The following is a 19320-nucleotide window of genomic DNA, read 5'->3' as shown; positions in this document are numbered from 1 at the left end:
ACATTGACGACATATATACAATATGGGAACACGGCACAAGCGCGATAACCTACTTAATTAGCCATTTTAATCGCTTCCACCCGAGTATTAAATTTACTGGTCGCCACTCTGCTAGTCAATTAAACTTTCTCAACACGACGGTCTACATAGAAAACGGAAAACTGAGAACGACACTTTACCGGAAGCCTACGAATAGCCAGAAATATTTAGACTACAACAGTCATCACCCACGACACTACAAGCAAGAAATTTTTTTCGGACAAGCGAAACGAATAAGAAGAATCTGCAGCGAAGACCATGATTATATCCACCACCTAAATTACCTTACAAGAACGCTAGCAGAAAGAAACTATCCACAGGTTGCTCTCGATGGAGCTTATGATGTCGCGTCGGATTGGAGAGACAGTCGGAATTAGCGAAGAAACAGCCCACAAAAGAATCTGACAGACAGCCAGCCTTTATAACAAAATATTCTAATGTACTCCCAAACATAAATAACATCCTACGAACATACCACCCAATATTATCAAGTAATGAGCGTCTGGGAAAAGCATTCCCGGATTTACCAAGGGTTACCTATCGCCGCAACAAGACCATTAAAGACATGTTAGTGCCCGCAAAACTTAGCCAACATCATTCCCCCGTAATAAAAGCATGTTGTCGCCCCAAGTGCAAAACCTGCAGGCACCTTCAAACTGACATTAAAATTAAAAGCACCCCAAATAGTTAAACTCACGAAGTGAAATCTAGCTTTACTCGTACAAGTTCGGATGTGATGTATATGCTTGAATGTTCATTCTGTAAGAAACAATATATCGGTGAAACGGAACGATCAGCGAACGTCAGATTAAACGGACATTGCGCGGACATAGCTAAAGAGCTTGACAAAGCCGTCGCCGAGCATTTCAACCAACCAAGTCATAACTTTGATGAACCTAAACTCTACATCTTAATGTCAAATTTCCGTTCTGAGCGAGAAAGAAAATACAGAGAATCATATACGTTATCCATAAGTTCAAGATATTGCAACCGATAGGCATAGACGTTTCAAAGGGAGTTTTAGAATCTATTCGCTATGCTAAATTTCAAGCTATAGGCAACAACACTTAGTTTGGCTGCTTAGTGTTTTTCCCCCTTTCTTTCCTTTTTTTTCTTTTATTTATTTATTCATTCATTCATTCATTCATTCATTCAATTTCCATATTTTCTTTTAGTTTTTTTTTTTTTTTCATGAGCACCGGTTTCTGCCGCTCCTTCTATTATCTCTTTCAGAGACACGGTAGCCCACGACCACCAGCGAAGCCGGTAATAGAGGGGTGCTGTGCACGCCGTTGACACGCCGGCTGATTGGCAGACGGCCGTGTCACTGGCCTTGTGCACAGCACTCCTTTATTCTCAATTGACACCCTCGCCGCTAACACACCTTCGCTCGTTGCCGAAAAAAAAAAAGACCGTAGATGGGCGTTTCCCTATAGCCTTCCTACTCATCCTCGCATTGAAGTAAATGAATATAAATATTTGGGTGTGACAATAACTAACAACCTAAGTTGGAATTCTCATGTCTCAATGTATGTGCTGCATCATTTCACAAACTCTATTGGCGGCGAGGAGTTACGGAGTCGCCATCTATCGGAAGCGCCTCGCTGGCGTAGTATGAGGGATCACGCGGCGCGCTCCTCATAGGTTTTGCTGTCAGCGCTCACTGAAAACACCACGCGCGAGCTCTCCGGGACATTTCTGTCAGTACTTTCGAAACAGAAGAATTTTCTCACTGTCTAAATAATAATCTTGGGCAAACTGAAAGCACACAATCGTTTACAGACGCTATCTCTTTACCGAATACGTAGAGTGAACGCCACTGCGTGCGGTCGCCGTGATGGAGTCACCCGAGCCGGCTTCTTGCGTGCAAGGTAGGCAAACGCTGAGAGGAAACTATGTGAAATATGTTCTTATAGTGTTTGTATAACTTAATGGAGCGTAATAGAACGAAGCCTCAGTGCAGCGATCGCGCAGATTCGCAGCGACCGACTGCGCGTTTGCATGCTTGTCCGCGCACTGTTTCGCTTTCGCCGCGCGCGCGTTTTCGCACAGTGCCATGAGCTTTAGGCCGCAGAATATGAGCATTTGACAGTAAACAAGCAACCATTGTTGCGTGGGTATTATCAGAGCTGTTCAAAAATAATTTCATTGTAAAGACTTCGACGCCTACGGGGACTGTGATATGCCGCCGCGACGATTCAATCTTTTTTTTTCTTCTAAATTCTTTGACCTTTCAATATTATTTCTCGAGTTGAGTCGCACTGTATGTTTATCGGTGTTATCAGCGTGCAATTTCACGCTGCTCCTTTTTTGTAATCCAGTGCATTAATTTATAAGACAAACATGACCATATGCCATGCTTTCTTTTTAATGTGTTTCTTACCGCTGCCTTTCCACTCCACTGAACTTGATAGTATCTATAGCATCGACAAGTTCATAGACCAAACCGTCATGACATTAGTCGGGCAGCGGACTCGGGCGAGCGTCTCAGTGCGCGTTTTCAGAACATCGCAGACCGGGCGCCGTAGCAGAAAGCTTCCTCGCGTCTGTGCTTGCTGCGTACCCGAGTTGTAGCCGATGACTGTTTGCCGGTTTTATGTTTCGCGAGCCAAGCTTCACGCAGCTTCTTGTCATGCGGCTACGTGTGAATAAGGCTGACACCGGCCTTCGTTACCTGGGTCCGGCCCTGCGGCACCGAGCAAAAACCTACCATGTTGCGCGCCTTCAAAAGCAGCCACTATCTATTGTAGTGCTTTCAAGCGTTGTAAAGTAGACACTCGAAGCGGGAAAATCTCGTTACTAAATGAGGACCGCAACGTACGCGGGAATTTAAAGTCGTTTTCAGCTCGCTTCGGCGCGCCCGAAGCAGCCGACGCGGCCGCTATGTCCACGTGATCCCTCCTAGCACGTCACGCCGACGGTGGCGCCAGCTTTTCCAGTGGTGGAGCTCGAGGCCAATTATGCGTCATAAACTAAAACAAGCGCCCCCAGACACTAAACGTCATGCATACAAATCAATCATTAGGCCGAAAATGGAATACGCATGCACCGTCTGGGATCCACATAATAAACACACTATTAATACACTGGAAATGACTCAGCGGAAAGCAGTTAGGTTTATTTTTTCCAAGTGTCTTGTAACTGACTCACCATCAACTATCATGCACGATCATGGCATATAGACATTACCATTATGGCGGAAAATTCTAAGGATTACAAACAAACTCTCGATCCATCCTGCTCCATATCACTGACCATTACCCACAAGACAAACCAGACATAAGCACTCTGAAGCCTTAACTCCCCATCAAACAAGAAGTAATGCCTTCAAATTTTCCTTTTCCCCCCGTACTATTGAAGAATGGATTGCACTACCATTATCATTCTTAAACAGCACTGACTCAATTGATCTGTTAATTTCGCAACAGAGATGTCAGCGTTTTGTTTGTTTTCTTCTGAATGCATGTATGATTATTATTTTTTTAACTTTACCACTCCTGCTTGGGCCCGCATGGGCCTGTGGTATTTTTCAAATAAATAAATAAATAAATAAATAGATAGATAAATAAATAGATAAATAAATAAACGACGCAACAGCGTTTCCGTTTGCGCGTAGAACGATATAGAGAGACAGAATAAAACTTTATTTAGGATTGATTAATGTGGTGTCCTTTTCGGGGTTCTGTCCAGCCGACGTGCGTCACCTGGTGTCCTCAGTCCAGGATCCCAGCACGCCTGGGTTGCCGCTCGAGCAACGCCACACCAGCTGTTCTTGTGCATGCAGGTTAAAGCTGTGCAGCCCGGCTTCAAACTGATTTTGGGTGGGGTGTGGTATAACGGGAAGGTCAGTGTGCTGGAACCCTCTATAGTAGTGCGGTATAGTAAAGCAAACATGCACATATAGAGGCTTTGGTTCATGGGTTTTATGTTTTGTAAAATTCTTGGGGTAAAAATTGGGTGCTGTTTTAAACAGAGAAATCGGGGAGGAATCGGCGGTGTTGTTGTCTATATACTCCATTCCATACGTAGCAGTCAACGCTGTGGAGGTTAGAGATACTCCTTACAGTGGCTTCATTCGCACTTGGATACAGTTCGATATGTTTTGACCTCAACTGTGAGCAACTGTTGTTTACTGTAGACTCAGTATTGAATAAAACAAGTTTTAATCCTTGGAAACAAACACTGTGGTATACGGCTGCTAATGCGCTGTTTAAGATAATTTTTTTTTTGTTCTTTTCGGCTTCTTCTATTTTTCTTTTTTGCAACCCGTCGCGACAAGCCTCCCGAGGTGTTCGCGCGAGCGAACGCTGTTAGCGCGCAGCGATGCGTGGACGGAACGCGCGGAGTGATAACTTTTCTAGCGAACCGAACCGAACTTCTTGCGTAGCTTCCACAGCGTTGACTGCTATGTATGAAACGGAGTATTGGCAGTGCAAAGTGCATTTTTTTTCAGGTAACTTTTACAAACGACCAACACGAGCAATGGTCTCCTTTTGGACACAATCATTCTATCTGAACAAGCGATCAGGATCACTCACAGCAACATGTAATGACAAAAAGAGCTGCTCGCAAATCATGTGACATACTCACCTCTACAAATCCTCGTTTTCAGGCATTATAAGTAAACATAAAAGAAAGCACATTAAGAAATAACAAATAAAGACGGGTCTGGCGATCCATTGTTTCTTTTTTTTTTGGTTCTCTGCACTTGTTTAACAAGGGAAAAAAAGTGCTAAAATGATTGCACGTGGGCGTGCTTCGCAGAAGCTGTGATGCTTTTCCTTATCCTTACAAAGCCGTGTTGACGTACATTATCATATCAAATGGGAGAGTTTCTGTATCCATCCTAGACCTGTTCTTGTCCGTTGTCCTGTTTTACTGGTTCCCAGTATTCGCTCTTGCAACAAAATAATGTAATACCCAATTGGACGAATCAGCCATTCCCTGAACGAATAACGTATAGTTGGGTAATTCCGGCAAGCGCGGGCAGGGGCGTAAACGGGAGCGGCCTAAGGTCCACGGCCAGAGTGGTGGCGCCAGCTGGTGGCGCAAAGCTCAACCACACAAACACAAAGCTAATGCTGTATTCTGCTTAGCTGCTGGTGTAAATTTTCGACAGTGGCGTACTCGTGTTCACAATAACGCCGCTGCCAAAAATTTGCACCAGTAGCGAAGCATGATATAGTGGGTTACTGCAGTTTTAGCTCTGTGTTTGTCTGCTTGAACTCTACGCTACCAGGCGGCTGCACCGTTCTGGCTGCTCACGTTCCCCGCAAATCCGGTACTCCGCCCAAACCGCCAAATACAGAGCAACATGAGCGCTATGTTAATTAGCTTTCTAGCATAATTCTGCCGTTTACAAGTATGCATGCATGTATGCGACATGCAGGAAATACAATCCAATGCACCAGTGTCGTATTTGTATCAACGTGGCTGTTAAAAAAAAGCAACAAGCTTTCGTTCACTCGAGGCCGGCAGGCGCTCAATATATTGCAGTTTTATATGTGCCGATTTTCGCTTGAGTGTTAAGTGAAAACGAGGTAGTATACTACACTCCAAGGTTAATAATGTCTTGACCACTTGCTCGTAAGAGGTGGTTAACGTTCATTAGTCTGCAACACCTGCATTTATTGTTGTCCTTTACGAAAAGACAAACTTCTTGGACAATACACACACACGGAGAAGGTAGAAGATCAATGGGCCAGTTGTCATTTGGGAAAGAAGATGGCCCACTGATGCGTTGCCGTAAAGTAAAACATAAAAATTATTTTGCCACCAGTTTCGATACAAACTCTCTTCGTCAGGTCAGGTTCAAAGTTAACCAGAGTCATAAAACATGCTGTAAAAATGCCCTGTTATTCCTCTTAGATTTTTTTGACAAAATGCCATTTTATGCACTGAAGAACAAAAGTAACAGAACGCCAGTGCGTTTCGTCGCACACTCTGGGAATGAATATCTCGAGACTGAACGTGACCCTGAGAATTAGTGAAAAATTTAACCAATAAAATTTTGCAAATTAAATTAGCCAAATATTCATTTCGATTTATTGTGAAAGTAATGTCCACCACTTCGAGCGATTTACATGAAGGATTAGGATTGCGCTAGCTGTCAGAGGCAATTTTTGAAAATGCTTGTATAGTCTAAAAATATTATATATATATATATATATATATATATAGAGAGAGAGAGAGAGAGAGAGAGAAAATCAAATAGCAAATAGAATCAGGAACACCTTAACTTCTGTCAACCAAAGGACCAGGCAGGATTCCGTAAAGGCTACTCAACAATAGACCATATTCACACTATCAATCAGGTGATAGAGAAATGTGCGGGATATAACCAACCCTTATATATAGCTTTTCATTGATTACGAAAAAGCGTTTGATTCAGTCGCAACCTCGGCAGTCATGCAGACATTACGGAATCAAGGTGTAGACGAGCCGTATGTAAAAGTACTGAAAGATATCCGCCGTAGTCCTCCATAAAGAAAGCAACAAAATCCCAATAAAGAAAGGCGTCAGGCAGGGAGATACGATCTCTCCAATGCTATTCACAGCGTGTTTACAGGAGGTATTCAGAGACCTGGAGTGGAAAGAATTGGGGATAAAAGTTAATGGAGAATACCTTAGTAACTTGCGATTCGCTGATGATATTGCCTTGCTTAATATATTGCCCATAAGGGGGGGGGGGGCGCCCCCTCCCCCGAAGTTAGGTGGCATACCCTCCGATATACCGTCGATATGGGTTAGATAAGGCGTAGAATAAGATATTGCGGAACAGCGGCCACCATCAAACCCTGCAATATATAACCCTTAAGAGGAAGCTTTAGCTCGGGCCCTATATACTATGCATTAACAACGTACGTCGTGCTCTCTTTTCTTTGGAATTGAACTACCGGGCTAGCGTGAATATATATATATATATATATATATATATATATATATATATATATATATTGTGTACCCGCCGTGGTTGCTCAGTGGCTATGGTGTTGGGCTGCTGAGCACGAGGTCGCGGGATCGAATCCCGGCCACGGCGGCCACATTTCGATGGGGGCGAAATGCGAAAACACCCGTGTGCTTAGATTTAGGTGCACGTTAAAGAACCCCAGGTGGTCAAAATTTCCGGAGTCCTCCACTACGGCGTGCCTCATAATCAGAAAGTGGTTTTGGCACGTAAAACCCCAAATATTATATATTATTATTATATTGTGTGACCCGCCGTGGTTGCTCAGTGGCTATGGTGTTAGGCTGCTGAGCACGAGGTCGCGGGATCGAATCCCGGCCATGGCGGCCGCATTTCGATGGGGGCGAAATGCGAAAACACCCGTGGACTTAGATTTAGGTGCACGTTAAAAAACCCCAGATGGTAGAAATTTCCGGAGTCCTCCACTACGGCGTGCCTCATAATCAGAAAGTGGTTTTGGTACGTAAAACCCCATAATTTAATATATTGTGTGTGTGTGCGTCCAGCCATGCCAGTAAAGCTGCTTTAAAATATTGAGCAGTCCGGGCGACACCACCATTTATAGCCTTACCGTGATGTCATGTACTGTTGCAGTAATGATTATCTGAGCCTAGTTGATTGTTATTAAACACACACTCGCACACACTAAGACAATTACATTAAATGCCAGCGAAAAAGTCAACCTGATAGCTTTTGTACGAAATATTGCCAGCTGAATAAGAAATAAAGAAGGCCACCGCCATATTGTCGCGCACTGACGCCACCGCTGCTGTCTTTCGCTAGCTAGACGGTAATTGAGCGGGTCGGTATGCCGTGGCGATTTTCACCGCTACCGAATCGTCTTTACTCCATTTCTTTTTCCTGCGTACCAAACGTACGCAGAGAGTTTCAAAAGTGTACTTTAAAACAATTCTAATCCGATTCAGTGTTCGCCTCTCTTGTACAGCTTAGAGAATTCCCGCCCAGGGAGCCTACCATGCATCCAGGCACACCGTGACTGCCGGGAACTTGATGCCCGTGCGGCTGACCTCCCACTGGACCACGCTGAAGTCGTAGCGCAGGTAGCTGCTTACCACCTGTTGGCTCTGGTACAAGAAGCCGACGAGGCAGCCTACAGCGACCAGTGCTTTGGCTGGCCTGATGACCATGGTCGACTCGATGGCGCGCCTGACAACGAAGTGACTCTTCGCGATGCCCGCCCGGTCCGGGGCCACGTCAGTGGGGTGGCGCTTTGTCGCAGACGATCGGCACGAATCGATTGCCGACCGTAATTGGGGGACGTCGCGAAGTAACCGGAGGCAACTAATTTCATTGGCGCCATGCAGTCGATACAGCCCCGAAGTAGCGGATACACATGCGCTCGCGTTGTCGGTCCGTGTACGTAGTAAGTGTTTCCTTTCCCTTCTGTGCCCCCCTTTTCGGGACACTGCGTGCGCTCTGTAGACAGCTGGAGAGAATAGAGAAGGAGAAATTAAGGAGGCGTGTTGGTCCACAAAGACATGGGTCGGCATTATAATGAAAGCGAATTAACACGCGCCTATACAGAAATGTCCCCACAGTCGTCAGCTGTGCGCTTTCCATATATATATATATATATATATATATATATATATATATATATATATATATATATATATATATATATATTGCTACGGGGAGAAAAGACGCTTGACAATATATTTACAAGATGTATACAACGGGCAGAAGACAGGCATACAAGATGGAGCCCGTGCGCGCGACTATCAGCGATCGTCGTCTTCGTCAGTCCTCTCATAATCGTTCGCTAATGCAGCGCATCGTAGCATAACCCCCGGAGGTGAAGGCGCTGTCCCGGCGCTTGGTAGGTGTGAGTGATATCGCTACAGGCGAACGATAGACGTGAACGATATCATAGGAGGATCGCGGTGTGGGGGTATCGAGAGCTTGTGACTCGTAGGTCACGTCTGTCAGTTGACGCAAGACACGGTATGGGCCTGAGTAGGGCGAAATCAGCTCCTCACAAAGTACAACTCGCTGTGCTGGTTTCCAAATAAGCATGACGTCACCATGCAGGGTTAAAGTGGGCATCCCGGTGACGAGCGTGACATACGCGTCGTTGCTTTTCTCGGGAAGTGGTCAGACGCAGGTGTGCAATCTCACTAGCCTCGGTATATAGCTCTAGATATGGCATCTCGGGCATATTCTGACGTTGTGTCGAGAACGGCTGGGAGGATCGTGTCAAACGGTAGAGTCTCGTCCATACAAGAGAAAAAAAAATTACCGACGATTACGTTACTTCCTAATGCGAAATTTGAGCGCAGCAAATAAGCTGTTTCACCTTTTCGATAGATTGAGGCAAAGAAATCGAGCAACACATGTATGCGCTATCACAGAATTTTTTTTTTATTTTTCACACGTATTCCTTTAACAAAGACTCCACTAACAGTTCTTGACAGTCATGAAGGAAGCTTTGTGATCGGAGAAATAGACTGATATATGTTCGACTTGGTACACCAATGCTTGATTCTCAAAGACGAGATCTATACAAGTGCCTCGCGAGGTTGTCACAGCCGTGGGACGCGTTACGAGCGAGAGGAACGGGATGTTCTCCCGCATAAGTGTTAGGAAATTGCTGCTTGTCTTTATGTCAACATTAAAGTCCCCCACTACTAACATCGGTGTGGATCGATGGACGGTTAATGCGAGTTGCAGGAAGTGCACGACGTCTTTCGTGAATGCGGTAGCGGATTCACGAAAGCGGTATCAGTCGGTCGCTGCTAGCGCTGGGGGGATGAAAGGGGGGCGGAGCTGGTTACGAGGCCGACGATAACGCCGACGACGACGCGAAACCCAGGAACGGACGCCAAAGAGCCATTTGTGTAGCCAGCCCTCCTCCACAGTCTCTCCTCCTCCCTTCCATCATCCTCCCTCGCCCGGAGAGCCGACAGCGCGCATGCGCGGCGGCGGAGCAGATTCGTCGGCGAGCTGGTTACGAGGCCGACGACGACGCCGACGACGACGCGAAACCCAGGAACGGACGCCAAAGAGCCATTTGTGTAGCCAGCCCTCCTCCACAGTCTCTCCTCCTCCCTTCCATAATCCTCCCTCGCCCGGAGAGCTGACAGCGCGCATGCGCGGCGGCGGAGCAGCAGATTCGTCGGCGAGCTGGTTACGAGGCCGACGACAACGCCGCCGACGACGACGACGCGAAACCCAGGAACGGACGCCAAAGAGCTGCGCTCTAAAATGGAGAGAAACCAGCAGAATCATGGCGGGACGTATTGTAGGCGAATGTGACGAACGGCAGAGCGGTATCCCAGTCACGGTGGTCGGTGGAGACGTACCGTCAACCGCAAAAGCTTACGGGACGCAGGAGCTGCCAAGAAGCTGAATTCTGGCGAAGCGTGGTCACACAGCCTCGAATTGAATGGTCCATCATGTAGCAGCCTCCGCCACCTACACAGTGATTCATTAAATTAGAAATGCCACGCCTTAACAGTGCGCGGAAACACACAGGGGAAACCATATCCCGCAAACTTTTGATGTTGACTGTACATAGCGAGCATTTGTGTGATAATTCTTTTGAGTCGCTCTGTGAGGCCGTTGGTTTGAGGGTGGTACGCCATTGTAAACTTGTGCTTTGTAGCGCAGGTGTGCAAGATGTCCTGAACAACCTGTTAGGGAAAGTAGCGGTCCCGGTCGGTAAGGAGTTGTCGGGGAGCGCCGTGGTGAAGTATTACTGCATCGAGTAGTAAGTCAGCGACGTCGGTTGCACAACTGGTAGGGAGAGCCCGCGTGATCGCGTGCCGGTGGTCTAGTCCACTTGTTCTCACTAAGTGATAGAGGAAAAGGGCCAAGGAGATCAAGACCAACTCGAAAGAATGGCGCAGATGGTATTTCAATGGGCTGAAGACGGTCAGCTGGTAGGGCTGTTGGTTTTTTGCGGTGCTGACAAGATTTACAGGAGGCGACGTAACGGCAAACGGAACGGTAAATCCAGGGCCAAAAGAAACGATGCCAAACATGAGACTACCAGATGACCAGCAGTTTTGACATCATGCAAAGCAATGCGTGAGACTGTGCATCATGCGCGAGACTGTGCAAGCACAGTCTCACGCACATATTTGGGAACGACCAGTACCAGTTCAGGGCCATCAGGTTACATGTTGTAACGGTACAACATGCCATCTTGCAGCACAAACATACGGGAAGAGGGGAAGTTGGCAGGTCCGTCAGGCTGAGAATTATGTCCCTCAGGTGAGGGTCGCGTCGTTGCTCATCGGCGATGTCACCAAACGCGGTAAGCGCGAGGACGCAAGTTGACTCGCCGGTCTCTGGCTGGTGCAGTGGGTCTGCTGGATGATGTGACAAACAATCAGCGTCCTCATGGAGGCGGCCTGTCTTATACACAACTGTGTAAGGCTACTCTTGGAGCCGTAGAGCACACCGACCGAGACGTTCAGCTGGATCTTTTAAAGACGAAAGCCAGCATAGGGCGTGGGGATCGGTGATAACCGTTAAAGGCCGTCCATGGACGTAGGGGCGAAATTTACCTACTGCCCAAACGAGGGCGAGGCATGCACATTCGGTGATCGAGTAATTGCGTTTGGCTGGGGACAGTAGACGGCTAGCGTACGCAATGACATGATCGCAGCCATGTTGTCGTTGTGCCAAAACAGCGCCGATATCGAGGCCGCTGGCGCCGGTGCGGACCTCCGTTGCGGCGTACACGTCAAAGTGGGCGAGAATCGGTGGCGACGTGAGTGGCGTCGTTAGCTCAGCGAATACACTAGCTTGGTCGGAACCCCAGACAAAAGTCGCGTCTTTCTTAAGATGTTCCGTTAGAGGGCGTGCGATGTCAGCAAAATTCTTCACGAATCCGCGGAAGTAGGAGCAAAGGCCTACAAAGCTTCGAACGTCGGTTGCGCAGGTGGGCACAGGGAAATCCTTGAACGCGCGAACTTTCTCCGAATCGGGAAGAACACCGGAAGAGTCGACGAGATGTCCAAGCACAGTATTCGTTGCCGGCGGCCGAAGTGACATTTCGTTGAATTGAGCTGAAGTCTCGCCTTGCGGAACACTCAAAGAACTGTTGACAGGCGCTCGAGGTGTGTGTCAAAAGTCGGCGAAAAGACAATGGCATCATAGAGGTAGCACAAGCAGATTGATTCCGAAGGAGGGCGTCCACCATTCGTTCGAATGTGGCGGGAGCATTGCATCGCTCAAATGGCATCACCTTAAACTGATAGAGCCTATCAGGTGTAATAAACGCAGTCTTTCCACGATCCGTGTAGTCAACTGCATTCTGCCAATACTCGGAACAAAGGTATATCGAAGAAAAATACTTGGAGCCACTGAGACAGTCAAGGCCGTCATCGGACCGAGGTAAGGGGTACAGGTCTTTTTTTGTGACTTGGTTAAGATTCCGGTAGTCACAGAAGCGCCAGCTGTTGCCCTTCTTTCTAACGAGCACGACAGGAGATGCCCATGGGCTTGAAGAAGGTTCGATGATATCGCAGGCAATCATTTTGTAAACTTCCTTTGGTATAGCTTGGCGCTCAACGGAGGACACACGATAGGGACGTCGGTGTATGGGTTTGGCATCACCGGTGTGAATCCGATGGTTGACAACTGTTTGGCCCAGCGGTCGGTCAGTGAGATAAAAAATGTCTTGGTACGACATGAGCAGGCCTCGGAGCGCGTGTATGTGTTCGGCCGGAAGGTCCGTGGCCAGGCACGTACCCAGGTTTTTTTTTTCGGGGGAGAGGCCCAACCCAAGGTAACTCTTCCTATGCAAATGAGGGGGAGGGGAGGTAGCTTGTGAATAATGCCCACCATTCGCCATAAAGACGCGTAAATCCGCAAAAAAGAACTGAAATAAGATGCACCTCTCAGGTACGCCTGTGAGATACACCTCTCCTTTACTTGGCAAACAGGGAAGCACATCAAATGGACTCGCGCATGACAGAAGCACAGGAAGAACGCCGCCAAGAACAAGTAAACAAGCGAAAGTAAAAAATGAAGAGTTCTAGTAGCGTTTTTTGAATTAGCCCTGTAATAATTATAGAAAAATGTATATGTTTGCTGAACAATCACAGTTCTTTTGGTTCCCTCGCTTACTGCACTACCAATTTAAGTGCCAAAACCGACCCGTGCTGCTATTTGGGAAGTTACGTAACGATGCGTGGTCACCAGTCCCGTACAACCGCGCAGAGCGCAGGATGCTGCGGTTCTAGACGTGCTGCGACCACCGCGGAAGGTTAGAAAAACACTCACATTAGCACAGCAGAGCAGTGGCTACGTCAGGCGGCTCCACTGATAACTGTAGAAGCGTGATTCAAGACACACGGAATTATTCTCCACTTCCAGAGGCCTTTTCTCTACTTCCTTTTTTAAATAAAGAGAGGTTGATCAAAAAATATTTTCACAAGCAGTTAAATTAGTTAATTTTCGCTTTTCATTTCTGTTTGGCTGTTGCCTTGGCTCTCTCCCTTAGTAGATCGCTTAATTTCTCAACTGCTTCAGATTCTTGTTTTCAGTTGCCAATTTTGCACGAAAAGTGCTGTACAATTAAGGAAAAGCCAGACGTGGTAATGGTTGACAATGATATTGTTTATGGTTTTATCGGTCATTGCACGGTCCGATGATAGACGCTGTTTGGCATTGTTTTATTTTCCACCTTATCTAACCCATATCGCGGGTATATGGTTCCGAGGATCTGCCAACGTCGCGGCGAGCCGTGACTCGTGGAAATAATGAAGCAAAAGGAAAAGTTTAACGCTAGTGGCGTTTTCTCCGGCCGCAACTTGTTCCTCGAGCATACAGACCAGCTCACTGCGAACCGAATCCGTTTCCTCGTCCTTGGATCAGTCTAAACAAAAAAGGTTGAACTAACAAAGCAACAGCGATGCGCGTGATCCTTGAATAGATGGTGAAAAATGAACTCATCTCGAGTTAATCGCTCGGGCACCGAATCGATGGGAAAACTGGCCTTTACGCCCCAGGAGATGCCGATAACTACCGCCATCTAAAAGGAGTGAAAAAATTGAGAACCATTCCACTTTGTGAAGATGGAATGGCAGCGAGAACTGACGACAGTCAAAGCTCTCAACCGAAGAGGACTTTACCCACGTATGGGGAGTGCTTAACGCCTGGTTTACCTCCGCCGTGGGTCGGCCCGGCATTGCACTACCTTTGGATGGACCCACGCATGCGGAGCGCTCAACGCCTGCATCACCTCCGCCGCGGATCGGCCCGACGGTATAGTGCAATGCCGGGCCCACCCGCGGCGGAGGTGAAGCAGGCGTTGAAGCGCTCCCCATACGTGGGCCGCTTAATTTCAAGGGAGGGGGGGGGGGGTAGTTACGTCCCTGTCCGTGGCGATCATCTTCGTTATGTTATCCAACATCGTGGGGTTATCAATAGCAGCAGGAGGTGGTGCAGCAGGCTCAGTTAAGACGGAAACATGATAGTGGCAGGCTGGAGCTACGGTTGCAAGCGAGATACCTTGGGGCATCACTTGAGGGCTTAGACCAAAATTCACAATAGGGAGACATGCGACATTGCCCTTTATACTGATGACCGAGTGCGGGCACATGACATTCTGCGAACAGAGGACGGTAGCGTTGGGCGACACAATGTAATCGCCGTCATCCACAGGGGGATCAGGAGAGACGCCGATGTACGTCACGGCGAGATGTGGTAGATGAATGTAATCGGCGGAACACATACTCGGCGCAGGATCAGAAGGCTCAACAACATAAGGCAAGGGAAGCTAGATAACCCTTGCAGAACATTCAACAAGAGCCGAATGTGCCGAGAGAAAGTCAAGTCCTAAGATGATTGCATATGTGCACTGATCCAAGACGTAAAACAAAATTGAAGTGTGGCGTCCGGCAACAGAGACACGGGTGGCATACCACCCAGCAACAGCCTGAGTCGCATCATCGGCTACGCGGACTGCAGCGATCGGAGCAGGGATAAGAACTTTCTTCAGACGAATACGGAGGTTTGAGTTCATGACCAATATGTGGGCGCCGGCGTCAATGAGTACGGTGACAGGTATACTGTCCACGTCTTTTTTGGTTAGGTTGTGATGTCCAGGTAGTGTGAGCAGAGGAATTTCGGGTCGGGTCGTCGTGGCAGGCTCACCTCTCGGAGCTGCGCCCGTCAATTTCCTATGATCAGCGGGAGTACGCTCTAATCTTGGTAACCTATAAGTATACCTAAAACATGAGTAACGAATAAAAAAATAACGGTTACATCGTTCGTCCTTTTGATGTTTTCATTATATTGCTCATGCTAAGGGTTACAATGACGAAACTGAGTGCGACGGGAGCTGTTTATTAGTTACAGTGACCTGCTGCCAGCATGTACCCTCTATATTGTAACCTATAGAATTTTAAGTAACCTTTAACCGAGACCCCACGGAGACATTATATAGGGAGTGGAAGTTCGCAATTTGCACATTAACAAAGCGCAGGATAAGTTACCTGCGTGCACACATGGTTGATCCACTTGATAAGCACGTGTACGGGTGTTCAGTCGCAAATTTTGCCTGAGAGCAAATTACTCATTGAGCCGGCAGAGCCGCATATTGGAAGTAGGCCGCGGGAAAATAAGGTTCTGCAAGAATAATGACATTTCTTGCCGGAAGTACAATAGCCGACTGAGCAAATATTATATACAATTAGCGCTTTTCACAGGCTCTACATGTGTCCTGCAGAACGCTATCTCACTGCCGCCGCATGCCGCTGCCGATATACGCCGCCGCAAGTGTTTTTGTTGTTGTTTGTTATGAGTCTCACATTCACGGATTGGAGAGCACTTTTGACATACGTTTAGTTTATCACGCGACAAAATAATGCTCCTCTGGAACTTCTGCCTTCTTCATGAGGCGAGAAAAAGTATTATTATTATTATTATTATTATTATTATTATTATTATTATTATTATTATTATTATTATTATTTATATTATGATATGGTATGAACCTGGGGGGCCCTTTTGCCGTGTTTACTCAGTGCGAATTTGGTTGGGTGCATTCATGGAGCAAGCTCAATCGCAGACTGATGTACCAAAAATGTACCAAAGTTTTCCTCATATTACAACCATCCAATGCAATGCATCATTGCCTAGAAAGCGTCCAAAGAATTTAATGAGTGTTGCCCCAACGGAAGGTATATTAATTGAGCATTTAGAAAACAATCTCTGCAGCCGAGGTGCGAAATTGGAGCAAACAAAATACAATCATTAAAACGCTTGGAGCGTTTCTCCCATTATTATTTGTGTACTCAGCAACGGTACGAGTAAACGTCTGCAACACGCCACATTTCGCTATATTGTACAGCAGCAACACCGTTGGTGCCTTGGTGCCACGCGCCAATGCATAACAGCGCAGCAAACCCAGCGCGGAAAAGCCGCACACAGCCGCTCCAATACCACGGAGCCGCGTAGACAGATGAAAGATACAGTTGTCTGAAGTTCTACCATCATGATGGCAATAAAGAATGATTATGTTCAATGCGGCAACATTGTTTACAAGAGCGAACTATGTACATAAATTTGTGTTTTTGTTTTATCCTCAACGAACTTGTTTTTGTTTGAATATGTGGAGCCGGATCTGAATGTCCGAATCGTGCTTCAGTTACTGTACTTCAGTGCAGAAGCAGCGGCCATGTTTTCATGCCATCTCTCCGCGTTCCCTTATATAGTTCCAGCAATGCATGACGGGACGTAGTTGCAAACATGGCGTTATGAGCTGTGCATATGTTTTGTTGCTGGTTTCGCGCCAACTTTGTCAGTGGCAACGGCAGTGACGGACCTGGACTTGTTTGGGACAGCACGCGGCCACTGCAAGGAATCATTTTGTGACTGTGAGCGCTACAGTGTTCTCAGTTCGGCGAACATTCGCTGTGACTACTGTGACCACAGCCCCGGATCGCATGGAAAAATAGACGAACTTGGTAAGTGTTCTTGCATTGTATTGTGCTGGTTTGTCTGTATTCAGTACATAACTAGGCTGCAGCTTTTCTTTCATTAGAGGGGAGGGAAGTGGAAAAAAGACAAAGCAAATGGGTAAGCAGCGATTTGCGCGGAAACGCATCCGTGTTTCTGTCACGCTCAAAGCGGAAGCTTTAAAGCCGAGACCACACGTATGTTTGCGGACGCGCGCAAGCTCGCGACCGCGTGCCTAGTACCTGCCGCGTCTCGCGAGTAATAGCGGTTTGCATCCACAAATACGCGCGACAGCGCGCGCTCACTGGGCTCACGGGCTCACGGGCTCACTCACAGACGCCTTGGCAGGCGCCGCTTCTTACTTTGTTATCGGCAGTATTTCAAAGTGCTTCAATATCTATAAACGCAATCAGGGTGTCTACCAACCGAGAAAACCGGCAATTCTCAGGGAATTTGAATAGTCTGGAAATACTCAAGGAAATTTTGCTTCTATCAGGGAGAATTAGCTGTACGTTTATTGAAAGGGAACGAAAGTCGTGGTAATGCTGGCTCCAGTAACCGACGAATTGCAACGAATCGTCGTTGACGCCGTGTCATCGGCACAAGGTATTGACAGACTCGTTAACGACCGATTTTCCAAAAGCCCGATTTTTCGGACATGCCCGATAATTTGCGCGGTTTCGCGGCACTACCACGTACTCCATAGAGTTTATATATATTGCCCTGACTGCAGGTCTGAAATAGAATTAATCAGAGCCACCACCGCCGCCAGTTCGATTGTCTCGCCGCCTCGAACCGGTGCTCTCGCACGCCGATCCGCTGCAGCCGTAGCCACCACCGCACGTTAGGCCTAGCTGCTTCTGCGTTTGCTAGCTTCTTGCCGTGCGGTGCCATGTTTTTCACTGAAATAATTCGCCGCTTCAGCGATGGCACTGACTCCACCTTTGTAATCCTCGCGATTGTCTTTGAAGCTCGCAAAGCACAGCGCATTGCGCAATGCCAGTCTCCGAAAGTTAGCTTCGCCGCAATAGAACAATGTTAAGCGGTGAAGCATAACAAGCGTAGGAAGGGGCAATTGTGACGGGACGCAGTATCTATTCCTTAATTATACACACGTGCACCCTTGTCTACTGTCACAATACGAGCACCGATATGCCTAATAAGTGTACTAGCAGGCCTTAAGAGCTTTTTCGAACATGCCTGTGGTAATTTGAGCCCTTAACTATTTCGTTACCGCGAGAAAATGGTACTTTTTTATAGGTCTCGGAAAAAAAAAAACATTTACCACTACAAATAATATTCCAGCAACATAGCGTGTTGTGCATAATGAAATTTTCTTTCCAAAAACATACGTTGCCAAACAAATTTTTAGGTAAAACATAAGAATTCTAGAAAGCATCATTTTTGCTGCCAGTTGATAAAAACAATAAAAAAACGATATCTGGTAAAACATTAATATCACAGGAAATTCCGAATATATATTTCAAAGATAACCGAGCAATAGTGTCTGAAAAAATAAATTCTCAGTACACTGCCATTCTTCGGATAAAAAAAAAAGAAGAAACTAAGACCAGTTCATCGCACATGGCATGCGGTGAAGCAGTTCCTGGATTTTGTGAAGCATAGGAGCACTCCGCATTTTCCCCACAGGATGTATGGTATTTGTTCATCTTTACGGTCCTCGTAACACATTTTGCAGTTCCGTCTTTTTGGCATCTTCTGAGAATGGTCCGATGAGGAGTCCAGGGAACGCACTTCACCAGTTCGTATAGAGTCATGCACCTCTTTCAGGACCAATCGCTCTCAGCGTAGCTGGGCAACTACAAGATTATGCACCCAAGCATATCCGTTTGCATTTTTTTTGCAGATTGTGTTTATTACTTCTGCAGAGAAGAGTGGAAAGAAATCCCGCGCCGTTGCAAACTGTCTTGCGCTGATCCGCAGTGCTGAGTCGAGATGCGCTACGGGTGGCCATATTGGCGTGAATGGAAGTTTCTTTGCTGCCGATGGAAGCATATCATAACCAAGCGACGTATACACCCTGAAGATAATCAGGAGAGCTCTCAGGTCGTGCAAGAAGATTGGCAGATATGTGGGCACAAGGAAGGAGATTGCTCGAGGCCTTAACGAAAACTCACCGGTGAACAGTTGCGGATGTCCCATGCTGACTCAAAACATCGTCGCCTCAGAGCTTGAATCTGCTTTTCTGTCATCTTCGGAATCATAACCCGAGTCCTCGTCACTAAATGGAAGTGCGGGTGCAGCCTAGTTTTGAGCACGACGCTTTTCTCGCGACCAAGCCGCGCGGGATGTTGCCGTGGAAGCCATTTTCAATAACTGCGCAGTGACACCGGCAGCGCCCCTTGCCTGGATTTTAC

The 19320-nt window shown here is 47.0% G+C and overlaps 1 protein-coding gene across 4 annotated transcripts in view; it reads right to left on the bottom strand.

The window, feature by feature from the left end:
* The window catches only part of LOC135903957 (amiloride-sensitive sodium channel subunit delta-like), a 136913-nt gene that overhangs the window by 86141 nt on the left and 31452 nt on the right, over positions 1-19320 (bottom strand). The window lies entirely within an intron of this gene.

Source organism: Dermacentor albipictus, chromosome 1, assembly GCF_038994185.2.
Source record: "Dermacentor albipictus isolate Rhodes 1998 colony chromosome 1, USDA_Dalb.pri_finalv2, whole genome shotgun sequence".
Taxonomy (NCBI): Eukaryota; Metazoa; Arthropoda; class Arachnida; order Ixodida; family Ixodidae; genus Dermacentor; species Dermacentor albipictus.
The sequence above is the reverse complement of the archived record's forward strand: the minus strand, read 5'-3'. Positions and strand labels throughout refer to the sequence as shown.